Source organism: Triticum dicoccoides, chromosome 1A (genome assembly GCF_002162155.2).
Source record: "Triticum dicoccoides isolate Atlit2015 ecotype Zavitan chromosome 1A, WEW_v2.0, whole genome shotgun sequence".
NCBI lineage: Eukaryota > Viridiplantae > Streptophyta > Magnoliopsida > Poales > Poaceae > Triticum > Triticum dicoccoides.
Window position 1 is genome coordinate 222,109,132 of NC_041380.1, and position 11,284 is coordinate 222,120,415.

The following is an 11,284-nucleotide window of genomic DNA, read 5'->3' on the forward strand; positions in this document are numbered from 1 at the left end:
CCGCCGCCGCCGATGATATTTTCAAATAACAAATTTGATGATATTTTTAAAAAAAATATTACTATTTTTATAAAAAATATTACTGTTTCATATTCATATTCATTTTCAAAAATAATAATAAAAAAGTGTAGACTACAATTGTTGTTAAAAAACAATTATTACTGTTTTTATAAAAAAATATTACTGTTTCATATCCATATTCATTTTTTTAAAATAATAATAAAAAAGTGTAGACTACAATTGTTGTTAAACAACAATTATTACTATTTTTATAAAAAATATTACTGTTTCATATTTATATTCATTTTCATTTTTAAAAAAGTAAAAAAAATTCTTACTTATGGCGCACGGGTGGCTGGTGCGCCATTGCTATCTAAAAAAGTATACTTATGGCGCACTGTCCCGTTGGTGCGCCATTGCTACGAAAAAAACATTCTAATGGCGCACCGCCTGGGGGTGCGCCATTAGTAATCTTCCCCATCCATACACTTTGTCCCTCCCTCTCGCCAGACACTTCGTCCCTTTCCCTCCACCGCGCCGCTCCCTCCCTCGTCCCTCCCTCCACCGCGCCGCCGCCGTCGCTGCCCCGACCCACTGTGCCGCAGCCGCCCACGCGCCCCCGCCGCCTCCCTCTCCCCTTCCTCCCCCTCGAGCGCCGCCTCCCCCCGAGCCCCGCCTACCCCCCGAGCGCCGCCTCCCTCGCCACCCTTGAAACCCTAGAAGCCCGCGACCTCCCCGCCGTCTATCCCCTCCTCCCTCAAGCTCGCCGTCTCCGCCCTCTGTCGTCTCCGCTCTGGCCACCACCAAATCTCTCTCGTCGGAGCTGCCCCTCGACGGTGGCTAGCCTCGTCGGACGCACTCCTCGACGGTGGGGCGAGCCTCCCCGCGCGACCTGGTTAGTCTCTCTCCCTCCCTCCCTCTCTCCCCTGCTCATCCCCATGCCCCCACGGGGCTGCGACCTAGGGTTAGGTGCGGCCACCGTTCCCTCGTGCTCGCATGCTCCCGTGCTCCCGTATTAACAGTAGCATCTTCAGACATTTAGTAACTAGTAGATAGATAGTACAGCTTCCGTTGCTAAATTTGGGTTGTTCTGTTCGGCATGCAGTTCATATCTCCCCCGGATCGCTGCCGAAGGGCCTGCACTCGCTGGATCTGTCACGGAACAAGATCGCCAACGTCGAGGGGCTTTGGGAACTGACGAAGCTTCGCGTGCTCAACCTCAGCTACAACCGAATTTCATGCATCGACCACAGTAAGTTGCAGACTTGGGGTTCTTGCATTGCACTGCACATCTTCTATAAATTCCTTAGTACTAGATTTCTTTCTGGTCCATGTACACCTGCATCCTATCCAAGACAGACATGTAACATTCCATAGGATGTATGGATCATATCTTGAATGATATGGCAGTGGCCACATTTGTTGGTGGCTGGGACCGGCCACATTCAGTAATTATTTTTTCATACAAAAGTTCAATGTCTATGCATCACATGTTATAGTCCGAGGAAAAGTTCACTGAAATTGTTGTAGTTTAAAAAACACTTAACTGAAACTGTTGTAGTCTGAAACTGTCAGGAGATGGTAATTATCGGCAACTGTAGTCTGAAATTGTTGTAGGTTGGTTCAATTGTCCATCATTTTAGCGACGACTGCGCCTTGCCTCCCCCACATTGTTGTTGTTGTGCTTGCGCCGGTTGGAGCTCTCCAGGAAATTTTGTGATATAGTAATCCACTCTTCTTTCTTTACAGACGGCGTGCGCGAGCAGAGCCACCTACTTGTTTGCAACATATGCTTGCATTTTGACAGAATCAGGTAGTAAAAAAGAGCACCATTTCTATGTGCATGCTGTACTAGTATGAATCTGAATGTGCCCCATATCACTATGCGTGCCTAACATGTGATTTTCCCTTCAAATGCTCTATCATAGTGACATGTATGGTGAGGGTCACGGGACTGACTGTATGGTTCTGCTGGTGTGGTAATTGATTTACTTGTTTGGTTTGGTAGCTGGAGCACTGTATTAGTGGTGCTAAACTTCTCTTATTATCTGACTGGTTGGTGCGTTATGAGCTACCGTGTTGTGTATGGCCTGCCTAAGAATTGGTTAAGTAGTAAGTTGTTTAGTCTTGGCCATTTCCACTCATTGTAGATAGATAGAGTTACACTTTTGTTACATTGCGTTATCTTTCTGTAGACTAGTAATGCTCCACTTCCACATATTTTTAGTTAGTGATCTTCCAGTAGTATTTCAAATTAAAGCCCTGAGCAGCAGCACCTCTTGTGTTGTTCACTATCACATAGTTGCAGTTTGGCAAACACATGCTAGTAAATATTCTACTATTTTGAAGTGCTTGTTGGAATATGTGTGTGAAATTATTTTGTGGCAATTGCTGCTTCTGATCAAAACAGGTACCTTATAACATCATGGAATCACAACCTTATAACAAATAATTTAAGAGGCTATGTTTTGGTTTGTTGTATCTCCAGCAGTTTGGGTTGGTGAATGTGGATGATTTTTTTATCCTGTGAACTCATTGTACTGCTACAAGAATTTGGTATCATCATGGTGTAATTTTGTCAACTTGTGATGCTGCTGCTGTACCCCGAGAGGCCCTTGAGTTTGCCGGAATGTCGATTAACTTCCGTTCCGACAAATTTGGGTACTCCATATGTCCTATTTTCAGCAAAGGTCATGCTGAAATTTTTCGTGAATTTTAGCATGACGTTGCTAAAAATAGGACATATGGGGTACTTGCGACTAATGCATGGGCCGGGGTATCTTAGTACTTAGTTAAGTAGGATCAACTGCCCCGCCATTCTTGCTGCATTAAACCATAGGTGGCAATAGAGCCAAGTGATTAGGACCAACTTAGAATTCTCCTTAGCATCGATAAACCCTAGATGATAAACCCAACATAGGTGGCAATAGAGCCATGTGATTAGTGCCAAGTGATTAGGCCCAACCTAGGGTGCCTCGGCATCGATAAACCCTAAATGATGAAAACTTAACTTGGCTTCTATAGGGTGCCTCGGTGTCGATGAGAACCTAAATGATGTACGCTTAGGCTTTTAGGGTGCCTCGGCGTCGACAAACCCTAAATGATAAAAGCTTAGCTTTTAGGATGCCTCGGTGTCGAAAAACCCTAAATGATGAGACCATGATCTTGTTCCTTGACAATAACCAACTTTTTGACCAAACTTTTTCCTATTTAGAGCGAAACATGGCCCACAATGATGAGGCCGGCGGTTCGGGCGGCAAGCAATTCTGAGAGCTGTCCCAGGAGTTGGAGGAAGAACCTCACCGCTATGAGGACGCCGCGGAAGACACCGATCCTGACTACACAACCCCTAGTGGCGTCGGGGATGACACCAGTGATGATGGTGCCGCGGATGCCACCACTAATGATGGCGGCGCATGCACAGATGGCAGCCAACCGAAGAGGCAATGGAAGGACCGGCGCCCGAGCGTGCTCGGCACCGTCAGGGAGGAATTTACTGAAGTGAACTCTGACGGGCATCCGACGGCGCCCAAACACGTAGTCAAGGGGTACTCGGTTCAGCTCGGGTGCATTCTCCCGAGCACCGTCTCGATCAACACCGAGAACCTAAGGCATAAGGACCGAGGGAATTTGCGCAGCCTCCTCTTCATGAAGCTGCACGAACGATACAAGTTCCTTGCTGAGTTTGCAAACACGCGCCTCTCAGGGAATCAAGTGAAAGGTGCCGCCCTCACGAGGATGAGCACGACCCTGTCTACTTGGAAAAGCACGGTGAAGGCAATGATTGAAAAAGGTAATAGTTATGAGAAGATCAAGGCGAAATATCCTTTGATGAGCGAAGATGACTACAAGGAGTTCCAGATCAAGTGCGAGAGCAGCGCAACCTCCGAATCAAGTCAGTGGGGGAAAGAAATGCGAAAGTTGAACTTAGGTGTCCACCAACTCGGTCCCGGCGGTTACAGAGTTGCAGAGCCTATATGGGACGAGGACGCAGAGCATGCCGAGCAAGGCCTACCGCCCCGCTTCGAGAAATACCGTGACAAGCAGACCAGGAACTTTCTTAGGGCCCGGTACAAGGAGGACCCGGTAACAAAGGAGCTTACCACGGATCCAAAGACCAAGGAGCTTGAGCTTGTTCTGGTAAGGAATACACCCCCGCGTAATTAGCTCCATATGGTTGCATTCTAATTAATCCCCAATATTTCTAAATGGTTCAGGTTCCTTCCGCGGGACAATGAAAGCAGTAGCGCAGGGTCGTCTCAGAGCTCCCCTTTCGACACCCCTTTAAATTGGGCGTTGAACGTAATGAAAAACAAGGATAAGCTCAGTAAGCCGACGTCAGCTGGTCGTGTGGCCGGCAAAGGCTTGTCCACAAAATGGTCGTCATACTATACCGCTGGTGGGCGAAAGGAGAAAAAGACCAGCTCGAAAAGCCAGTCGTGCGAGCTTGAAGCACTCAAGGCACAAGTGGCGCGGATTCCGAAGATTGTCCAAGAGCAAGTGCAACAACAACTGGGAACGATGCTCAACGCCATGGTGCCTACATTGATTCATCGGCTGACGACGTGGATTGCAGGCGGCCAATAGGGGCCTCCCCCAGTTCCCAACTTCACGGCCAGCAACTCGCACAATGCGCAGGCGGCGGCATTGGTGTCTCTGGATGCACCATTGGTGTCTTCGGCGGAGGCGGTATTCGTGTCTCCGGCGCCGACACGGGCATTGGATCTTAATGCACCCGGGTGTACGCCGGTCGGCACCTCGCCAGCAAGCGCCCCCTTCGTCAGTTGCACGCCCGCCGTTGGCGGTGCCTCGACATTAGCCAAGCTCGATGGCATCACGGTAACTAAGCCTCTCGGCCGATGACTTCATCTCCTTGCCTTTGACTGGGCATCCCTAACGCCCTACATGTTTTCGCAGGGCGCCGCCGATGTTCCTTGCACTCTCCTGCACTTCGTGGGTGGCGAATTGGTCGATGTCGCCAAGGGCAGAATCGTTCAACCGGGCATCCCCGTGTTCCACGGTAATCTGATGCCACCCACTATGTATAGGGTTGAAGTGGTTCGGGTGCTGCCAGGCTGCGACGAGCTGTTACCTCCAATTCGACCCGCTGGGGCCGACGAAGAAGAAGAGATGACCCTCAGCACCTGCGTAAGCTGGCCCCTGCTTTGGTCGAAGAGCCAGAATCGTTTGGGGGCGGGGGACACCACCCCATAGACAAGACCGCTAGTCGTGCCGGCGGCAAGCCATGGCAAGAACGCCGCAACGCTACCGGACATGCCGGACATCCCTATGGCACAGGTTCCGGACATGCATATGGCACAGGATCCGGATGACGACAACGACGATGGTACATTTACCAACGTCGATAAGTACTTTGCTGAACATGGGTACGGTGACGAGTTCTGCGGGCCTCCTTCTCAAGAACCCAACCAAGACGACCGCGATCTAGCTGGTACGGCGGAGAAACCCAGTTGCAACAGGCGTCGTCTGGCATTCAGTTCTCGGGAGACGCCTCCAGCTGCCGCCTTCACCGAGCCTTAGATAGCTGAGGTGCCAAATATTATCAGCCCCAACACGCTCAAGAAGGCGGTCTGTGAGCAGAACTCGGTCCCATTATAGCAGATCAAGAAGAAGGGACGGAAACGAAAGGCTAAAAAGGGCGCCGGTGCAAGCCAGCCGGCACCGAGTACGATCCGTGCTCAGGACGGGCCACCTTCACCTAAGGATATCTCGAGGCGGGTGAATGTGGCAGGTAGGGCGATGCTATCAACAAATATGCTTAATGCTGCAACCGGTGCTATGCGGAGTATGCATGACAGTGTTCTTTCTTTGGAGAAGCGGCATCTCAGAGAGAATGATGTGGCATACCCGGTTTTCATGGCCAAGGTGCGAGAGGGCAAGGGGTTTGTCGATGGCGCCATCGGGGGTACGATCGTCCTGCGGTTTGATGACATCTTTGCTATGTTTAACCTTCATCCGCTGCACTACACCTTGGTTCGGCTGTTTTCGCTGAGTATGGAGATGCGGATCATTAGAGACAGGACCCCGGACATCGTGATAGTCGACCCCTTCTCCATGCGTGCCAAGCTCTTGGGCAGTGCTGGGGACTGCCAAGTCGCGAGTTCACACCTCGAAGGCATCATTCTGGCAAACCCAGATAAGGATAACTTCCTCGTGTCTTACTTTCTTGAGTAAGTCATCCCTTAACCGCCCCGAAACAAATGATTTCTTAGATTTCGATCGTTCTTTCTTTTTTCTAACATTCCGTGTTCTGTGCAGTGACACACATTGCACACTCATCCTCTTAAGCCCGAAATATTCCATGGCCACGTATTTCGACCCGAACCATGACTCCAAGATAGACTACACAAATATCAAGAAAGTTCTTGATGATGTTCTCCCCGGCTACGGCAAATCTGGAGGCACCTTCACCAGGCCAGTTCGTAGGCACGGCAGGCACGTGTTCGCCCACAATACTAAGTTCTGCTGCGTCAAGCTGCCGCCTGGCGGTCAGAAGGATGCCTACTACGCCCTCCATCACATGCGGGAGATCGTACGAGACCATCATCACCTTCTGCTACCAGATAATCTCAAAGATTGGGCCGCGAGCTTGTCGGCAATCTAGGATGCGGACATCAGACAAGAATTCTTTCGCATCCAGTCAGAGTTAGCGGAAATCATCCATCAAGATGTCCTTCGTACCTCGGGGCAGTTCTACCTCAGATATCAACCGTCCAACAGTGAGATAGACACAACGCTACAAATGCAGGCTGACAACGCCCACGATTTCATGACCATCACGACAGACGGCGGCTTCATCCACGCTCCGGTCCCATGAGTCAGGTCGAAAGTAGTGATGCTATGTGTAGTTCTGAAACATTGATTGGCTCATGTTGTAATTAAACTTTAATGAATTGTATGTCTCTTTGGTTTGGACAGTCGTTCAACTTAGATGTAATCGATGCTATTTATTAGTAGGACCATGAATCATGCTATTAATGTCTTGCTTTTCTCTTCCAATCCTTTTGTTGCATACTTATATATTGCTTATGTATTGTATGTTGTTTGGCTTATGCATAGAGATGACGTCGTATGCCGTGTACAAGGGTAAGCTTCCCGGAGTCTACGATGACTGGGAGGAGTGTCGGAGACAGGTTCACCGTTTCAGCGGTAACAGTTACAAAGGGTAGTCCACTAGGGCGGAGGCGGAATCTAGATATGCTCGCTATCTAGCGGGAGAGAGGAGGGAGCGTTGGAGGAACCGGATGAAGACCAGTTTCATTGCGATGATGCTCATCCTGATGACCGCAGCTCTCTTCTATGTGATGGTAGTTTAGATGATCGATATCGACTTGTAATGTAAAGGCAAACTCGCTACTCGCGGTCTCGAGGCTTGTAATATTTTATCTTTGTTCGGTCTTTTGAATTCAGAGAGTAATATGATGAATTGTATTTGGAGACTAATCTTCTATTGTATTCGATGAATCTATTGTTGTTGTGTGCTGCTGTCTATATTCTGCCCAATAATATATTTTGTAACCTGTGCAAAACTCAGAATAGTAAAAAAAAACCTAATATTCATACTAATGGCGCATCACCTCAAAGTGCGCCATTAGTATGCCAAAGGATACTAATGGCGCATCACTACAAAGTGCGCCATTAGTATGCCAAAGGATACTAACGGCGCATCACCCCACAGTGCGCCATTAGTATGCCAAAGCACGTGGGTAAATATGGCCCCCTGGGAGGCATACTAATGGCGCACGGCGTGGTGCGCCATTAGTATACCAGATACTAATGGCGCACCAGTGGTGTGCCATTAGTAAAAATACTAGTGGCGTGGTACTAGTGGCGCACCAGTAGTGTGCCATTAGTAGGCAAAACTGGTGCACCACTAGTAGGCCTTTTCCTAGTAGTGATCGACCAAGTGATCGACTCTACAGCCGGATGCGAGCTGTTGAGTTTTTTGGATGCATACTCCGGGTATCACCAGATCAAGCTGGACCCGGCCGATAGGATGAAGACCACCTTCATCACGCCATTTGGAGCCTTCAGCTACCTGACCACGACGTTCGGCTTAAGAAATGCCGGTGCCACCTTTCAGCGTTGCATGCAGAAGTGTCTCCTCAAACAACTCGGCAGAAACGCTCATGTCTATGTAGACGATGTGGTGGTGAAGACAGAGAAGCGTGGGACGCTACTGGAGGATCTCAGGGAGACATTGGAGAACCTGCGCCGATCTCAGATCAAGTTCAACCGAGAGAAGTGTGTCTTTGGGGTACCAGCCGGCCAGCTTCTTGGCTTTCTGGTCTCAGAGTGCGGGATAGAGTGCAACCCCGTGAAGATCAAGGCCATCGAAAGGATGGAAGTACCCACCTGACTGATGGATGTGCAAAAATTTACCGGCTGCTTGGCATCTATTAGCTGTTTCATCAGTCGGCTGGGCGAGAAGGCTCTTCCCCTGTACCATCTCATGAAGAAGACCACCTTTTTCGAGTGGAATGACAAGGCAGACGAAACTTTTCCCAGCTTAAGAAGATGTTGACCACCCCGCCTGTCTTGGCGGCCCCGACTCCTAAGGAACCAATGCTCCTCTACATTGCCGCTACCAGACGGGTGGTTAGTACGGTCATTGTGGTGGAACGGAAAGAAGAAGGCAAAGCCCTACCAATCCAGAGGCCGGTGTGTTACCTAAGCGAAGTACTGTCTGCCTCCAAGCAGAACTACCCCCACTATCAGAAGATGTGATATGGCGTGCACTTTGCTTCCAAGAGACTGAAGCCATAATTCCAGGAGCACCCAATCACTATGGTCTGCACAGCTCCGCTTGCTGCGATTATTGGAAGTCGAGATGCCTTTGGCCGAGTGGCCAAGTGGGCCATATATTTGGCCCCCTACACCATCTACTACCAGCCTCGCACCGCCATCAAGTCACAAGCACTGGCCGACTTCCTCGTCGACTGGGCTGAGACCCAGTACTTGCCGCCAGCGCCAGATTCCACCCATTAGCGGATGCATTTTGATGGTTCAAAAATGTGCACCGGTTTGGGAGCCAGCGTAGTTCTCACCTCCCCCAAGGGCGACAAGCTCAGATATGCACTTCAAATTCACTTTGCCGCCTGTCGGTGTCAAAACCGGCAGATCTTGGGTAGGGGGTCCCGAACTGTGCATCTAAGGATTGATGGTAACAGGAGACAGGGGACATGATGTTTACCTAGGTTTGGGCCCTCTTAATGGAGGTAATACCCTACGACCAACTCTTGTTTATATTGATGGAGTATCAAGTACAGAGTTGATCTACCTCGAGATCATATGTTGTGGTCTAAAACCTAAGGGTATGATGAATAATATCATAATCTATCTACTAGCATGGCCTCGGCTTATATAACATACTAGAGGCCTAGGATAACAAGAGTCCTAGTCGCATACGTCGATGGAGAGGAGTCATTGTCTTGATCACCAAGTCTTGTGGAATCTTCCTTGTATATGTCTTCGGCTGTCCGAACTGGCCCATGAGTATTCGACCCTGGGGGTCCTCGGCCCAATCCAACTGATCGGGAGATGATGTGGTGGGTACCCCCCAGTCCAGGACACCGTCAGTAGCCCCCTGAACCGGTCTTCAATCTGGGGGCGCTCCTCGATTCTTCCGAACCGTTCTTTGTCTTCGGTCGTCGGTCTTGAAAACTAGTTCAACAAATCTTCCCATCTTCTATCTTGAGGATTGCTGAGCTAAATCTGAAGATCTCACACGTTGGGTATCCGAGGAGCCCTTTAACTCTTCGGCCTTTATCAATGCCTTGTTATTTTTATGCCACACCTTAGGTTTGAAGTTGTTCCCGGGCGGCAGCGTCCTCTTGCGTCCGAGCTCCAATACTGGACTGCATCTGATTTATCTTTCGCAGCCGAGCTCCAACGCTGGGCTGCTTCTGAGCTCCGATGCCGGAATGTATCCGAGCTCCAATGCCAGATTGCATAAGAGTATTGTTACAGCCGACCTCCCACACCAAACTGCACCCGGGCTCCAACACCGAAATGTATCTGTGCTTCAACGCCGGACTATATCCGAGGTGCCATAGATCACCTTGGCTCAAAAAAGTTGAAGGAGTTTACCAAGCCTAATGCTGGAAATGCCCTCTATGGAGCCAGCCACTAGCGCCCGAGCCTTATGCCGGACTGCTTCCGAGGTGGTGCACCACCCCGACTGTGACGCCCCAAGACCGTTGCGCCAGGTGTCTTCCAATTATTCAATGTTGTTTCCTTGTCTTTTGCTTGCGTGTCGCATCTTGCCATGTCATCATGTGCATTGCATCATCATGTTTTCAAAACTTGCATCCCTCCGGTTCTTCCAGTTCCGTCCGTTGTCCATTCTGAGCCCAGACACACTTGCATGCGCCCGCGGCACATCCGAAATAGTATTTTATAAGTGGCCAAAAAATGTTCCCGGAATGGGTTGGAAGTTGGCGTGCGGCGTTTTTATGTTGTAGGTAGGCCGTTTGCCAATTTTCGTCGCATTCGGAGTTCGTTTGATGCCCCAACGGATAACTATAGCGGCAGTATAGCCGGTCTTTTTGTCGGACGTTTTCGGTCTCCGGAAAGAGTGTCGGGCATGCATCTCTCCCCTCTTCTCTCAGACCAACCCGCTCTCCACAGTCCACCTAGGCCCAGCCTACCCCTCTTTGCGCCGTGCATAGACCTCTCGTGCACGTCCGAAACTTTCCCGGACCCGACCCGGGCAGTCGTCACCATTGGATTCGGATCATCCCCAAACGTCTACATTACATCACCGTTTTTCTTATTTGGACTCCCTACCTATTTTTTTCTCTCTCGACCGTCTGATTTAGATCAGACAGACCGGATTAGCCCCTACCCAAAAATCCTATTGCTATATATAGGTCCAAACCCTAGTGTAGGCAGTCCCATCCATCCAATCCCTCACCCGCCGCCGCCACTCTCTCCCTTGGGATCCTCCCAGATCCCCTCCTCACCAACCCACACACAGCCAGCCACCTCCCTAGATCCATCAACCATCCACCCATCTAGAGCCATCAGATCGGCATCCAATGGCTCCTGTGCCCCCAGTTCGTCTGATCGAGCAGCCCCGATCCAGCCTCCCAGCCCAGCCGCGCTCGATCCACCTCGTGGAGTTGTCCCGAGGCCCGAGCTCCTCCAACCTCGTGGCCCCTGGCAAACCTCGCCACCGGCAACCACCACCAGCAGCCAACAAGATGAGCACCTGCCGCGCCCTTCCTCCCCTGCTCCTTTCCCTTCCTTCTTTCTCTCTCTC